The sequence below is a fragment of the Panthera leo genome, chromosome D2 (genome assembly GCF_018350215.1).
Source record: "Panthera leo isolate Ple1 chromosome D2, P.leo_Ple1_pat1.1, whole genome shotgun sequence".
NCBI classification, from domain to species: Eukaryota; Metazoa; Chordata; class Mammalia; order Carnivora; family Felidae; genus Panthera; species Panthera leo.
Genome location: NC_056689.1, coordinates 80805488 through 80821480, shown reverse-complemented (window position 1 = coordinate 80821480; position 15993 = coordinate 80805488). Strand labels below are relative to the sequence as shown.

Here is a 15993-nt window from a genome sequence, read left to right as displayed (position 1 = left end):
AAAATCTTAAAAGCAGCCATAGGTGGAGGTGGGGGTGGGGGACCAACCCCGAGGAACAAACAAGGACAGAGGACCTTTCCTCAGAAATTATCTAGGCAATCACAAAATAGAAAGTATCCAAGGAAGGGGTGCCTGGGTGGCTCAGTCAGTTGAGCGTCCCAGGTCATGATCTCGTGGTTCGTGAGTTCGACCCCAGGGTGGGGCTCTGTGCTGACAGCTCGGAGCCTGGAGCCGGCTTCGGATTCCATGTCTCTCTCTCTCTCTGCCCCTCCCCCGCTCACATTCACTCGCTCACTCTCTCTCTCTCTCAAAAATAAACATAAAAATAAAAATTTTTTTATCAAATAAGAGCAAAATCAAGGTTATTTTAGACTAACAAATGCTGAAAGAATTCATCACCGGCAACCCTGAACTATAAAAACCATTAAAGGAAATTTCTCAGGCAGAAGAGAAATCATACAAGACAAAAATCTGGGTCTACGCAAAGGAATAAAGCGTGCTAAAAATGGCACACGTGTGGGTAAATGTATCATCTGCCTAAAGTGAGCAACGGTGTCTCTCTCGTGGGGTTGACAGTACATGAAGAACAAACCTATGCTGTGACGGCACAGAGGGCAGGGGCAGAAGTACAGCTCATAAGATTCCCACCCATAATGTCACGTAGCGCGACCTGAAGATTTTGGTGAGTTCTATGCCTCCCAGATACACAAGTTCATGATGCGTTCCCGTTTCTCCTTCATAATGGTTTACTAGAACCGTCTTCCCTCTAGCGTGCCATATATTTTCTTAAGGAGCCTGAGCGAGTCCCTTCAATTTTTTGGCACAAAAAAATTGCTAAATGAACACACCCACAGGTTATCACACAATCATTTCGCCCTTGTAATTATTACCACTTTAAATTTATTCAAAAGGCCTGACCATAAGGGTGAAACACGAAAATTGCTATAATTACTTCAGACCATTACAAGCATATTCAGTAAGTATATCACAGCCCATGCACCTGTGCTATATTTTCTGCAAACCCGACAAAGGCCTTTGGTCTAGAGTAAAAAATTTCAACTTGACCTGAAGTGGGAAAGAAAGAAAACTAAAGATTATTCATGCTCATACATAACAGTCAACCTGACTACTCGTTCCCATTTTCTATGCTAGTATAACCTGCATTATAGATGATGGCTCAACAGTAGAGCAGGCAAGAGAAATCTCCAAAGAATTTTCTTTTCTGTACAAACTTAAAGAAAGCCTCTGATTGTTTTTTCACTTTTCTACGGTGACATCCTCAACAGAATAACACTTTGAATCCCCTTTCAAATATATTCAATCCTCACCCTGGCTGATGTCCCTCTTCCAAACCAAAAAAGTACTATGGAACTACTGGTTTAGGGGCACCTGGGTGGCCCAGTTGCTGAAGGGTTCGACTTCAGCTCAGGTCACTATCTCACAGGTTCGTGAGTTCAAGCCCCGTATCAGGTTCTGTGCTGATGGCTCAGAGCCTGGAGCCTACTTCGGATTCTGTGTGTGAGTGTGTGTGTGTGTGTGTGTGTGTGTGTGTGCGTGCACGTGTGTCTGTCTCTCTCTGCCCCTCCACCACTTGTGTTTCTCTGTCAAAAATAAACATTTTTTAAAAGTACAAACATTTTAAAACCAATACTTTTATATATATATATAATATACAATATATATCAATATATATTTTTATATTTATATATATTTATATTTTATATTTATATATATTTTATATTTATATCTTACATTTATATATTTATTTTATATTTATATTATTTATATTTATATTTTATATTTATGTATATTTATTTTATATTTATATATATTTATTACATATATATAAAATTGATATACATTTTAACTTAATAGGTGATGTCTCACAATAGACTAGGACGTCACACTGAACCCCACATGATCACAACTGAGCCAATGGTTCTTGAAATTCACTTTGACACACAAGCGCTTTGGATTACAAGCGTGTTTCTGTAACGAATTATGCTCGCAAACCAAGGTTTTACTGTATCTCCATTTTCCTCCTGATTTGAATTTCAAATGTGAAGAAATAAGAATGTGGCCTCACATGGCACTCTGCCAGAGACAGGATAATTGATCATACTTCCTTTAAATAAAAAACTCAAGACTTAAATTCCTTGAATATTCCTTGAGTAACTGTCCCCAAGCCCCAGCGTTGCCTTGCTGTAGAACATATATTCTTTCTTACTTGGAATGAACTTAATTTTGTCTGGGAGCTGAATAATCATTCGAGATGAAGCATGAGTTTTTATTAAAACATCATTAAAAAAAAATAAGATACTTATAGCAAATAGGAGTATTACAAGTGTTTCACAGAAATCCTTTGTCAAGCAGAGCAAGTGACAAAAAGTACCAGAGTGATTTCTGCTAATGTTATCGTTTCAAGCAATTATTCCTTTTATTTTTTTTTAAAATTTTTTTTTTTAACGTTTATTTATTTTTGAGACAGAGAGAGACAGAGCATGAACGGGGGAGGGGCAGAGAGAGAGGGAGACACAGAATCAGAAGCAGGCTCCAGGCTCCGAGCCATCAGCCCAGAGCCCGACGCGGGGCTCGAACTCACGGACCGCGAGATCGTGACCTGAGCCGAAGTCGGACGCTTAACCGACTGAGCCACCCAGGTGCCCTGCAATTATTCCTTTTCAACTGTTTTTTACCCGTTGCTCTAGTAATTAGTTTTCCTATTTTTTAAAACTAAAAACCCATTTTTTCCCACTACAGGAGGAAAAAAATCCATTAACTATTGAAATTCTTCGGTGATATGGAATCCATATTGATTTTACGTGTAATTATTTGATTCTAGAAAAACGTTATACTTTTCACCACATAACCAAACCAGTATGGCAATACTCATACTTGTGTGAGCGTTGACGTTGAGCCAGATGCTGTGCTGAGGGCTTTAAAGCAAGTCTCATCTCAGGCTCACAAACACCCATGGGTGATGGCAGAATCCTTGCCCAAAAGAAAGACTAGATCTGGCACAGAGACCTCCCGGAGGTAGGAGGACACTCGACCGGGAGTGGCTGGACCCTCCTCTGTCCGACTCGAGCTCTTAATCACAAAGCTGTGTTGGATCTGGAGGCGTGACTCTACGTGGAACGGAAAAGTGCGTACAAGTCGGCAACCAAGGGGCATCCCGGTCCTGCTGGCTCCCTGGAACCCGGCCCTCAGAGGAATCTTCCAGAGCTCTCCTCTTCCAGAGCCCAGAATCCAGATTGTTACCATAGATACTATTGTCCCTGCAACGGAAGCCATTCTTCAAACAAATTCATCTATAGGATCCCAGTACACTTGGCATAAGAACAGAGCTGACCTGGTGGAAAAGTAGGCAGGGAGGGGTCTGAAGACCACCCACACAGCCTCCCAGATCTCCCAGGCGCCCCGAGGCAGCTCCTTTCTACTAACGGGGCAGGAAGAGCCGTTTGAAAATCACTCGATAGCCCTCACCTCCCACCAGTCCGCTGGATCCGGGGGGGCCTCTTGGAGATTCCACCTCAACCAAGAGCCTGATGCAAACCATGAGCTGCCCCAGCAGAGGCCAGACTTAGCAGCCACCCACCCCCCACCTCAGGACAGTGAGCTCTGGCAGCCATAGGCCAAGTGGTTCCCAAAGTGTGGTTCCTGGCTCATCGCTGGAAACTTGTGAGAAATGCAGATTCTCCGTTCTGACCCAGACCTACTGAAGCAGAAACTCTTGAGGCTGAGGCCTCAAGAGTTTTACAGACTTCGGGTGATTCCAGCATATACCCAAGTCTCAGAACCACCCTAGAAATAGATGGTAAGATACGCCCTGAAACAGCAGCTGAGGAGACGAGAACCTGGCATTTTCTACAGACATCTCTGTGGAGGTAAAGTTGCCCAATACCCCCCAGGGCCATCACCCTACCCTTTGCCGAGCCCACTTCATCAGGCACTTACTCTGGAGACGTGTGGACATCTCCTCTGGTCTCTGCTGGTACTCTCTCACGACTCAGCAGCCTGACTGAACTTTTTGTTAAACTTTTTTTAAACAGCTTTATTGAGATTGAGTTGATATACCGTAAAATTCATTTATCTAAAGCATACAGTTCAGAGGTTTTCAGTGTATCCACAGAGTATAAACATTTCAAACTTTTAATTTTTTTTAATGTTTTATTTATTTTCGAGACAGAGAGAGACAGAGCATGAAGCGGGGAGGGTCAGAGAGAGAGGGAGACACAGAATCTGAAGCAGGTTCCAGGCTCTGAGCTGTCAGCACAGAGCCTGACGCGGGGCTCAAACTCACGGACCGTGAGATCATGACCTGAGCCGAAGTCGGATGCTTAACCGACTGAGCCACCCAGGCGCCCCTCAAACCTCTTTTAAAGCAGCTTTTGAGTTAGCAGTGGGGCCCTTGGGCCAGAAAGGTCAGCTCTCGGCCTACTCACTGGCCAGTGGGCCTGACCGTTTACCTAGATTGGTACAGAAAGCTTCAGGAAAGTGCTCTTAGCTGAGCAAGACCTTCGTAAACGCGTGTGTCATCAGCCGTAGTTTGGATCCAGTGGGAAAAAGGACCAAAGAATGTCTGCCCCCAAATTCCAATACTCTTGATGTGGACCTTTGTCCTCATGAGGTGATAGATTTCCACCAAGATGCAAGAGCGGGGCACAGCTATACCCAGTACAATCACAGCACCCAGGAATCCGGTCATCGAAGGGGCTTCCCCGGCTACAGAAAATGGTTTTCCTTTGCTCCCCAGGCTGGGCTAAGGCACCTTGACCGCACCAACACTGGAGCAGACTCAGATGGCTACTGCAGCGGCCGGGGCAGCATGAAGGAAAGAGCCTCCCTGGCACAGAGGCAGCCCCCACAAAACGCTCACACTGGCGATTCTGCACATGGTGGGGGCCCAACAGACAAACATTGTCCAAATGAACCCATATTTATTAAGTACCTAGGAGGGGGTCCCAAAGCCATGAAATAATTAGACCCAGAGGGACGTTTACTACAAAGCTCACAAAGCCTAAATCTTCGGGGTCTCGTACGCACATGTGCCCCTCGCAAGGGGTCTTAGCAATGTGTTCACACGGCAAGACGTTTTCTGGTAAAATTTGCAAATGGCGTCAGAACTCCAAATTGTTAGGAGAGCGCCCTCTTCCTACTCCGACTTCCCCTCCGCCCACCTCCCCTGGGTCTGGTGGTATTGCAGGGACCGGTATTCCTTCTAGCAAAGGGGCCTTGAGCTGGAAACACATTTGGTTTGGGAAGGTGTTTATGCAGCTCAAAGTCACTCTTGTGGACCAGTGAGGTGGTAATGCTAGCCCCCCACCCCCCAGAACGGTCACTTCCGGGGATGCTCTTACGGGACTCCCCCCCCATCACACAGTTCAGGGTGAGCGGGTCTGCTGGCCCTATGAATGGGACCTTCAGGGAAAGAGGGTGAGGCGGAGAGAGCCAGAAGCTAGTCTGCGGAAAACTCTCCCAAACATCCAACATTTAAAATCTGAAGCCGGGGATGTGGATCTTGTTGATAACTAATTAAAACCAAAGTTTTCACCTGTCAGAAATATACCCAATAAGCCACGTGTACAAATTATAAACACACCATACTTTTCTCTTTTTGCAGTAAATCGCATGAAACGAAACGTCAGCATTCTTGGCTTGTGACACAAGCACAAAGCCTTACTTCCAATAGCAAGGAGGAACTGAACAGGAGGCTGCGTGCATTGCTATGCACACCTCCACTTCTCCGAGGCATCTCGCCCGCAGAGTCTGACAGTTCCAGATAAAACAGCATGCAAAATTGCCACCAATACAGCAAAGTAGCCTGAAGAAACAAATGTTCCAGTGAAAAACTCCTACACATCCCATCAATAATTCACTATTTGTAGGAGAAGAATTTGATTACATAATTATGGGGTTCGATTGAACACGGTGGGCAATTTTTAAGTGCATTTGTATTGCTCTTGTGTTTGCCTTAATTTCAGATACATTTTCTATTTTCTACAATTATTGATCATTCCAAAATTCAAATACACTGGAAAGTAAGGATCCTACTGGAAACTAAAGAGAGGACTGAAAGAATAAAAATAGGCAGGACCTTGGGGGCACCTGGGTGGCTCAGTCAGTTAAGCATCCGACTTCGGCCCAGGTCATGATCTCATGGTTTGTGAGTTTGAGCCCTGCATCAGGCTCTCTGCTGACAGCTCGGAGCCTGGAGCCTGCCTCCGATTCTGTGCCTCCCTCTCTCTCTCTGCCCCTCCCCTACTCGTGCTCTGTCTCTATCAAAAGGAAACAAACATTAACAAGAAATTGGCAGGATGTTCAAAATGCTAGAAAAAACAACCTCTCCCATTTAAATTATTTCAAAAAGAATCATAATAGTCCAGAAAATCCTGATAATAAAAAGAACAACAGAATAGATAAGATTAGGAGAATCAAACACAAAACAGAATTTCCAAAGAGAAAACAATGTGTCAGCACAGCCTCACGTGAATAAATGTGTTGACTTCCTTGAGCAGCGTGAACTCTCAGCCTCTGCTATATATACTCTGCATGCCAGCTTTTCGCCTGCCAAATCCTGATCTCAATTTACAGAGAATCAAAACAAGAAATCTGTTAAAATGCTTCTCAGATAGGTATTCTAAAACAAACTTAAAGATGAAATGGTTATGAGATCTTGGCTAGTCTGTTCCACAACAGATGAATGTATGCATTAGGGGTTTTTTAATTGAGATTAAATATTTTTAACAAGACACCCATTACCTACACCAGGTAAGTTGTCAGAATTATATATATTAAGAACTCTCAGAAATCAGATGTCACAGAACACAAGGAGGCTATGTTTCCTTGGATTACACATAAACTAAACTGTGCTTTACCATTGCCTTGAAGAGAACAGACAAGAAAGAACACATGATATTATTCTGACATACTAAAAGGAGTAGTTGAGGGTATTAAATTGTTAAATCAAAGAGGATTACCCATCAGAGACAGTAACAAGTGACGCCCTTCAGAATATGGGGAAATCCTCAAACTGCTAGATTTGATCCATTTTCACACGAGTGTTGGAAAACTATCAAAATGAAAGGACAACACTGACTTATTTATCCAAAACAGCTCACGAAAAATCAAAATAAGGGAAAACTTGAACAAAATGAACTGAGAAATCAAAACCAGACATCAGATAGGGGCGCCTGGGTGGCTCAGTCAGTTAAACCTCCGACTTCAGCTCAGGTCATGATCTCGCAGTTCGTGGGTTCGAGCCCCATATTGGGATCTGTGCTGACAGCTCAGAGCCTGGAGCCTGCGCTCTGTGTCTCCCTCTCTGCCCCTCCCCGACTCGTGCTCTTTCTCTGTCAAAAATAAACGTTAAAAAATTAAAACAAAACAAAAAAAACAGACATCAGATAACCCTCTACTGATGCCAATTCTGCAGTAGAGAATTGCTTCCCATATGCCATTATGTGTATACTACTCTAAGATACAAAAAACAAACAAACAAAAAACCCCACTTTGTTATGCAGGAAACCAAATTTTAACCTGCCTGCCAAAATTCCTCCGGAATTAAGGCACACACAAGGAGAATTCAAATGCAGTTTTGGCAGTCGCTCAGACTCAAGGAAGCTCTGGACCACCGTAACCCACGTTGCACATTTGCAATCAGTGATGTCACTCTCAGGAAAGATGACCGTTTCAAGCGCTCTTCAACAACATTAGCAAGCATTTACAACATATTCTGGATGAAACTAATCCATAAATCACATCAGGAAGAGGTCCTCCCAATTCCCAAAGTTGCTGACTACTTTGGGATTTTCCAACAGTTATTCTTTCTTATATTAGATGCAGTATTTTAAACACCTACGCCAAATTGGATTGTTTTTTTAAGTCTAAGGATTTTTTAAGTGAGATGACCTGCCCATTACCAACAAAGCAGAGAACTCTTGCAGCACAACATTTTAGAACTTTTTTTTTTAAGTAGGTTCTATACCCAACGTGGGTCTCGAACTCACGACCCCAAGATCAAGAGTCACCTGCTCCACTGACCAAGCCAGCCAGGCACCCTACAGCACATTTTAAAGTACAAGGACATTTTAACCACTCTGAAATATATTTTCTATGAGAAGAAAACTTTGAAAACAAGACATGAGTTTATTCAAAAGGTTAAAGTTTTCACAAAAGGCCACGTATTGTATAATTCTATTTATAAGGGATGTCCAGAATAGGCATAACTGTGGAGACAGAGAGCAAAAGAACACTGGACTGTATAATTTTTTTAAAGGCATACTTTAGGGACACCTGAGTGCGTCAGTTGGTTAAGTGTCTGACTCTTGATTTTGGCTCAGGTCATGGTCTCACAGTTGGCGAGATCGAGCCCGACATTGGGCTCTGCACTGACAGCACGGAGCCTGCTTAGGATTCATATATTCATTCATTCATTCACTCATTCATTCTCTCAAAATAAACATTTAAAAGGCATACTTTATGATATGTAGATTATTTTTAAATATTTTAAGGCTATAAAAATTAAGAAAGGTTGACTATGTCATCTTAACTACGATCTGGAAAAGTCATTTTAGACTAGTTCAGTAAATTAAAATTTTCAGATTTGGACATAGAAGAAGGATTTCAATCCATTACGTACAAGAGTATAAAATTATCAGAGTATGAAATAAGCGATTAAAAAGGAGCAATGAAATTAACAGAAATTATTTTGACATTAGGAAGCAACTTGTAAGAGAAAATTTTTTAGATCTCAATACAGCAGTTGATTAAATGGCAGGGATAAATCTCAAATGAAGTGAATAGGTTCTGGATTTCTGATAATCCAAATAATGAAGAGAAGTGAATCATAGGAAGATTGGGAAAATACTGAATGTTTTGCTAAATTCTCATTTTAAAAAAACTTAAAGGAAATTCTCAATTGTTACTATCATGAACACCTCGAGGACAAACCATTTAATACTGAGTATCTGTGATTGCCCTGGCCCACAGAAAGGTGAAATGATTCTACAGGAAAGAAACCTGATGGAAATCACAGCAAATTGGACAGCAAAATCTCAAAAACGTACGCGGCATCACCAGTAACGCGTGGCAGAGCTAAAACTCTGCCAAACATTTTTCATGCCATCAACCAGAGACTGAATTATCCTTCTACTTTTTCTTTTGATACCTACAAGGATGCCATTTTATGAATGTACTGTATTTAACCCAATCCCTTGGGTAGGACATTTAGAACATTTCCAGTCTTTTACCTGTTATACATATGGACGCAATGTCTTTCCTGGGTTCGTATACATTTTCACTCACCTAGGAATGGGTCTGTAGGGTAAATTCCTACAAGTGCAATTGCTAAGTCAGAGACTATACATTTTTAAGTTGGATCAATAAGACACTCCTTCCGTGCCCCTGCAAAAATCATCCCTACTCCCCTACCCTCAGGAATACAGGGTGTCACATATTTAGAGGAGTTCAAAATGGTATCTTCTTGTCATTGTTTAAATATACTGGTTTTTTAGAGCAGCGTTAAGTTCACAGCAAAACGGAGCAGAAGGTACAGAGTTCCCACACACCCTCGACCCCAGACGTGCACGCCTTCCCCACTATTAACATCCGGTGCCACAGCGGTACGTTTGTTACAACTGATGAACCTGCGTTGTCACGTCGTCATCAGAGTCCATAGTTTACATTAGGACTCGCTCTGGATGCCGTACATTCTGTGGGTCTGAACAAATGTAGAATGAAGCGTAGCCACCGTTACAGTGTCATGCAGAGTGATTTGTCAGTTTTACTGCCCTAAAAATCCTCTGTGCTCCCCTTCCTCATCCCTCCTCCCTCCCCCAACCCCTGGCAACCACTGGTCCTTTTACAGTCTCCATGGTTTTGTCTTTTCAGATCAGCATCTTTCACTTGGTAACACGCCCCCAGAAGGTTTCTCCATGTCTTTTCGTGTCTTAGTAACTCATTTCCTCTTAGCACTGAATAACATACCATAGTCTGGACATGTCACAGCGTATTTATCCATTCACCTGCCGAATGGATTTGCTTCCAAATTTGGCAGTTATAAACAAAACTCCCCTAAACATCCAGGTGCAGATTTCTACGTGGACATAAGTTGTCGATTCCTTTGGGTAAATACCCAGGGGCATGATTGGACTGTGTAAAAGCAGGTTTAGTTTCATAAGGAACTGCCAAAACGTCTTCCAAAGCGGCCACACCATTTTGCTTTCCCACCAGTAACGACGGAGAGTTTCTGTCACTCCACATCCTCGCCAGCCTTTGGTATTATTGGAGTTTTGGATTTTCATCATTCTAATGGTATGAAGTGGTTTGTTTTGGTTTTACTTCATTGTCACTCTAATTTGCAATTCCCTAATGGCATAGGATGTTGACCATCTTTTCACTTGCTTATTCCCCATCCGAGCATGAGCATCTTCTTCAGTGAGGCGTCGGTTCAGATCTTCTGCCCATTTCTTAACTGGGTTGTTCATTTGCTAATTTTTCAGTTCTTGTTATTTAATTGCCATTTCTCTAAGAGTGAACATTTTAAGATAGAACATTTGTTTTTTGATGTTTAAAAGCCATTTGCATTTGCTTTTAGAAAATATACAAAATGTCCATTTGAAACCTCTGCCTATTTTATTATTGCATAATCGGTCTTATTAATGGTAGAAATTCTTTACATATTCAATTTACAAATTAAATCCTTCAGATATTAAGTTCTTTATAAGATGAACTAACATTTTTCCACCTTTCCATTTTTACACAGTTTCATTTTCTTCCTCCTTAGACAGTCAAGTTCATCTATAGCTTCAGTAGGTTCAGTCACACTTAGATCTTTCCCACTCCTAGGTTATTTTTGAATTTCCTATTTTTTTTCTAGATTTACTTCTTCAACATTTAAATCTCGGATCATTCTGAAATTAGGTTTTTTTTTTAATTTTTTTAACGTTTATTTATTTTTTAGAGAGAAAAAGAGCATGAGTGGGGGAGGAGTACAGAGAGGGAGACAGAATCTGAAGCAGGCTCCAGGCTCTGAGCTGTCAGCACAGAGCCTGACACAGGGCTCAAGACCACGAACTGTGAGATCATGACCTGAGAGCCAAAGTCAGACACTTAACCAACTGAGCCACCCAGGAGCCCCTGAAATTAGGTTTTAAATATGGCTATCTTGTTCCCCTAATATCACACATTGAACAATCCCAAGTTCACCCCGATTGGTAACAATTATATATAGCATATAATAATTATTTCTTCAATAAATAGTCTATTTGTCCTTTTTGGTTGCTTCATTGGCCTTTATGTCCATTCATATACCTGTACCAGGCAGATTTACGAAGCTTTCTATTCAGTTCTAGTCACTTTTATTTTTGTTTTCCATATGAATTCTAGAATTAACTTATCTAGGCTGAGAAAAAAAAACTTCAGAAACTGCATAAAGCATTAAATTTATAGACTCAAGGAGAATTGACACCTTTATGAAATAAGTTTTTCTAAGAAAAAAAAAAAAAAGCCTTTCCATTTCCAGGTCTCCTTTTATGGTTCTCGGTAGACTTTCAAAATTGTCTTCACATAGATCCTGCAGGTTTCCGATGAGATTTATTCCTGGAATGTCACGTAGGGAGTTCCTTTCCTATATTCTCTCTTCTAATTGGTGGTGGTTTATATATTTCAAGACCAAATCTTTCTTAGTAATTTTGCTTTTTTCATCATGGTAACACTCGGGATCACTGGAGTATGTAGAGTATATATAAACATAAGCAGACGCTGTAAAGTAACCACCAGCTAAAGACTTAGAAAAGTACAAATACCAGGGATTGACTTGTGTGCTGTCTCCATCCTATCCCTTAATCCTCCAGAGATAAGACCACCGATTTGTGTTTGTTATTCCTATGATTTTTTTTTTTTTTATTTAAGTAGGCTCCATGCCCAACATGGGGCTTGAACTCATGACCTTGAGATCAAAAGTCGCATCTTCCACTGACTGACCAGCCAGACACCCCCGCCCTATGATCTGTTTAACACTGTTTATATGAAGCCCTACTTACTTAGTTTTGCTGCTATCTTAACTTTAGAGGATATTAAACTGTATGGTCTTCTAAAACTTGCTTTTTCATTGAATTTTGCTATTATGATTTATCAAGTTGTGAATAGCTTTTCGTTGCTGTATTATGATCTATCATGTGAATATGCCATAATTTACTTAGCCATTCTGACAATGGGCATATGGTTTTTTCCAGGTTTTTGCTACTGTAAACAGTCCAGCTATGAACATTCTTGGTCTCCTGGTATCCACATACAAGAGCTCGTCAGGAGTCTAGATCTAGGAATAAAGTCTGCTTGTCCGTAGGTAAATAAATGTCCACCCTTATTTCTGGTTGGTTCTCAACCTGATTATAAAAATTTCCGCTCTTACAAGTATAAGAATTGTTGATCCATAGTCTATGCAACATGTTATCAGACTTCTTTATTATCACCAATCCTATAGATGTAAAATGGCATCTCATTACAGTCTTTTTATTTCCTTATTAACCAAAGAGATTCAATGCCTCCATGTAATTTTATTTGCCAAAAAATTGTTCCCTCTTCTGCAAAATGTTCATTTTCTATACACGGTTTATTTTTCCATTGGTTGCTTATACCTAATTCATTTGTAGAAATTCTTTATATATTCTGGAGGCTAATCCTTTGTCTGATGTTGCAAATGTGGAATTTCTACAAGGTTGTATCTTATTTCTTGACTTTATGATCTACCTTTCTGAAAGAAGTTGTTTCCTATCCCAAGCTTAGAAATATATTTTCCTACATATTCTTCCAAATGTTTTAAAGTTTTGCCCTTTTTCGCCTGGGTGGCTCAGTCGGTTGAGCGCCGACTTCGGCTCAGGTCACGATCTCGCGGTCCGTGAGTTCGAGCCCCGCATTGGGCTCTGTGCTGACAGCTCAGAGCCCGGAGCCTGTTTCAGATTCTGTGTCTCCCTCTCTCTGACCCTCCCCCATTCATGCTCTGTCTCTCTCTGTCTCAAAAATAAACGTTAAAAAAGAAAAAAAAGAAAAAAAAAAAGTAAAGTTTTGCCCTTTTTACATTTAAGCCGTTAATCCATTTGGTTCTGATTTTTACATATAAAGTGAGATAACAATCCAATTTCATAGGATTCCCCCCCACACGCATTGATACAATAGCCAGCACCATTTTGATTAGAAATTGGTCACTTTACAATTCTCAGCCTAACTACCTTTAAGTCTTTATACTTTTGAGTCTCAGTCTTTCAATGAAGTTGTGAAAGTTTCTGTATATAAGATGGACATATTTTGTTAGATGTATTTCTAGGGTTCTTTGAAGTGTATATAATAATGGCATTTTAAAATTATGCTTCCTCACAATTATTAGTATATAGAAATACAGCCATTGATGTTTGTAGGTTGATCTTCTAGTAACCACATTGTGAGACTCTGATGATAATTTGTCTTCAGTTTCTATAAGGTATAATATAATGTTATTTTAGCAGACAATCCTAACATTTGCCAAAAAAAATATATTATCCCTTATCATTTCACAGAGCTCATTCTTTAAAAAAAAGGGGGGGGGGTACCTGGGTGGCTCAGTTGGTTAAGCACGGTTCGTGGGTTCAAGCCCTGCACCAGGCTCTGTCTGCACTGACAGTACAGAGCCTGATTGAGATTCTCTGTCTCCCTCTCTCTCTCCCCTCCTGGCTTGCGCGCTCTCTCTCTCTCTCTCTCTCTCTCTCTCTCTCTCTCTCTCTCTCTCTCTCTCTCTCTCTCTCTCTCAAAAATAAATAAACATTAAAAAATGGTTGCATAGCACTCCATTGTGTGGGTGTATCACAGTTTATTCATCTAGAATCTATGTATTGAAAGTTTCCTGAAATATTAAAGTTCATGCATAAAATGAAACTTAGAGGTCTTCCCAAATCTCATAACAATGCTGAAAATTTCTCATTACCAAAACAAGTTGTAAAGAAGAATCTTTTGCGAACCATCGATACTTTATAAAAGATGCAGTGCAAATTGAAACCACGATGAAGCACCACTACATGGGTACCAGAAAATCTACAATTAGAGAGGGAGAAAGCACTACCACGTGCTAGTGAAGAGGCGGAGGAGTCAGAACTCTCACACACTGTTGGTGAGTGTGTAGACTGCGGTGTCTAACCAAAGGTGATCACATGCATACCCTACGACCCAACGATTCCGCATAGTTTTAGACTCAAACACAGACACATGTTCACAAGAAGCCATGAACTAGCAGGATCATAGCACTTATTCGTGCAGCCCAGATACAAAAATTATCCAAATGCCCAACAGTGAAACAGATAAATAAGTTGTAGTATATTCAGACAAAGAAACAGCAGTAAGAAAGAAGGATTTGCTACTATGCACAGCAATACAAAGGAGTCATAAATATAATGTTGGGGGAAATAAGCCAGAGGCAAACTGATACAGACTGAACGGCTCTACTTAAAGTTCAAAATCAAGCAAAACTAAACCATACTGTTAGAAATCGAGGCAGTGGAGTGGAGGTTGTATGTGCAAGGGACTGTAAGGAGATCTTCTGGGATGGTGGTCAAGTTCTTTTGTTTGGTTTTGGTTTTGTTTTAAAGAGAAAGAGGGGGGGGGAGGAACAGAGAGAGAGGGAGACCCAGAATCCAAAGCAGGTTCCAGGCTCTTGAGCTGTCAGCACAGAGCCCCACGCAGAGCTCGAATCCACCAACCATGAGATCATGACCTGAGCTGAAGTCGGCCTCTTAACCGATGGAGCCACCCAGGCACCCCTCAAGTTCTGTTTCTTGACCTCAGTGCTGGATGTACAGGTATGTCTACTTTGTGAAAATTCAGTAAGCCTTAACCTGAATGTCTGTGTCTATGGCGTACTTCAATAAAAAGTGGGTCTTAAATTCCAGTTAGGTAATGAAGTAAAAAAAAAAAAAAAAAAAAAAAATCACTACATTCAATTAAATCTAAACACAAATGGAAGCACTATAAGAGAATCTAAGATTGTCATCGGGTTTCTAAAGTGTTGAGATATGAACTCAAAATTATAGCCTTATGAAATCTAGTCTTTGAGCTTTAAAAACTAATGTATTTTTCATTCCATTCTATGATATTCCTGTTTTTATTTTAGTATAAAAATGTTTCAGAGCACCTAGGTGACTCAGTCTGTTTAGCGGCTAATTCTTGATTTGGGCTCAGGTCACGATCCCAGGGTCATGGGATTGAGCCCCGCATCAGGCTCCATGCCCGGCATGGAGCCTGCTTAAGATTTCTCTCTCTCCTTTTCCTTTTGCCCCTTCCCCCAATCATCCTTGCTCTTCCTCTCAAAAAAAAATTTATATTAAACAATAAAAATGTTTCAATGTATATACTAACAAGTACACCTGCTACTCCAGGAAGAAGGACCATGGTGGCTTCCTGTGGTTTGAAAACCTACCGCCAATCAATCGTGCTAGCTACTAGGTATATGAGAGAAGATAAAGAAAATATACAAAACTTTCTCCTCCTGGTGACCCTCATTAGGGTAAAAAAACCAAACACACAGTTATAGCAAGAGCATTAAGCAAAAAGTCTAATGATTTTAGAACAAGAAGTTGGATAACCACATTAATGGAAAGACTAACTTATCTTTCTGTTCTAGTTGCAAAACTCCAAGATCACGGTCATACAAAAAAGGTGATACATTATCATGCAGCCAGAATATGTGAGAAAAACAACAGAAATAACAGTTAATAAAAATGTTATTCCTTCTGGATTTCTATGGCATTTTTTATTTGGGCAGCTTTTTATATCTTTAATTAGTTGTGCTGCCATTCTAAGTATACACCTTCATAACCAATTTCATGTTCATAATTTCCATTCTGGTGCTGACTTCGGCAGCACATAGACTATAACTTCCGTTCTTTTTCTCAAAGTGGGCCCCCCAAATAGCTCCAGAACTCACAAAACCTAGGTCTGCCCCGGAATGGGACTTAAGTTCCTAGCAAG

The 15993-nt window shown here is 40.8% G+C and overlaps 1 protein-coding gene and 1 long non-coding RNA gene across 4 annotated transcripts in view; one reads left to right on the top strand and one right to left on the bottom strand.

Annotated features, from left to right (window-relative positions):
• FANK1 (fibronectin type III and ankyrin repeat domains 1) overlaps window positions 1–15993 on the bottom strand; it is a 103432-nt gene that overhangs the window by 53740 nt on the left and 33699 nt on the right. The window lies entirely within an intron of this gene.
• Window positions 3270–15993, top strand: part of LOC122202813 — a 37505-nt gene continuing 24781 nt past the window's right edge. Inside the window, exons 1-3 of the long non-coding RNA XR_006194895.1 lie at window positions 3270–3887; window positions 5624–5931; window positions 12237–12346. This is a non-coding gene — a long non-coding RNA (uncharacterized LOC122202813). The remainder of the gene's footprint in view (window positions 3888–5623; window positions 5932–12236; window positions 12347–15993) is intronic.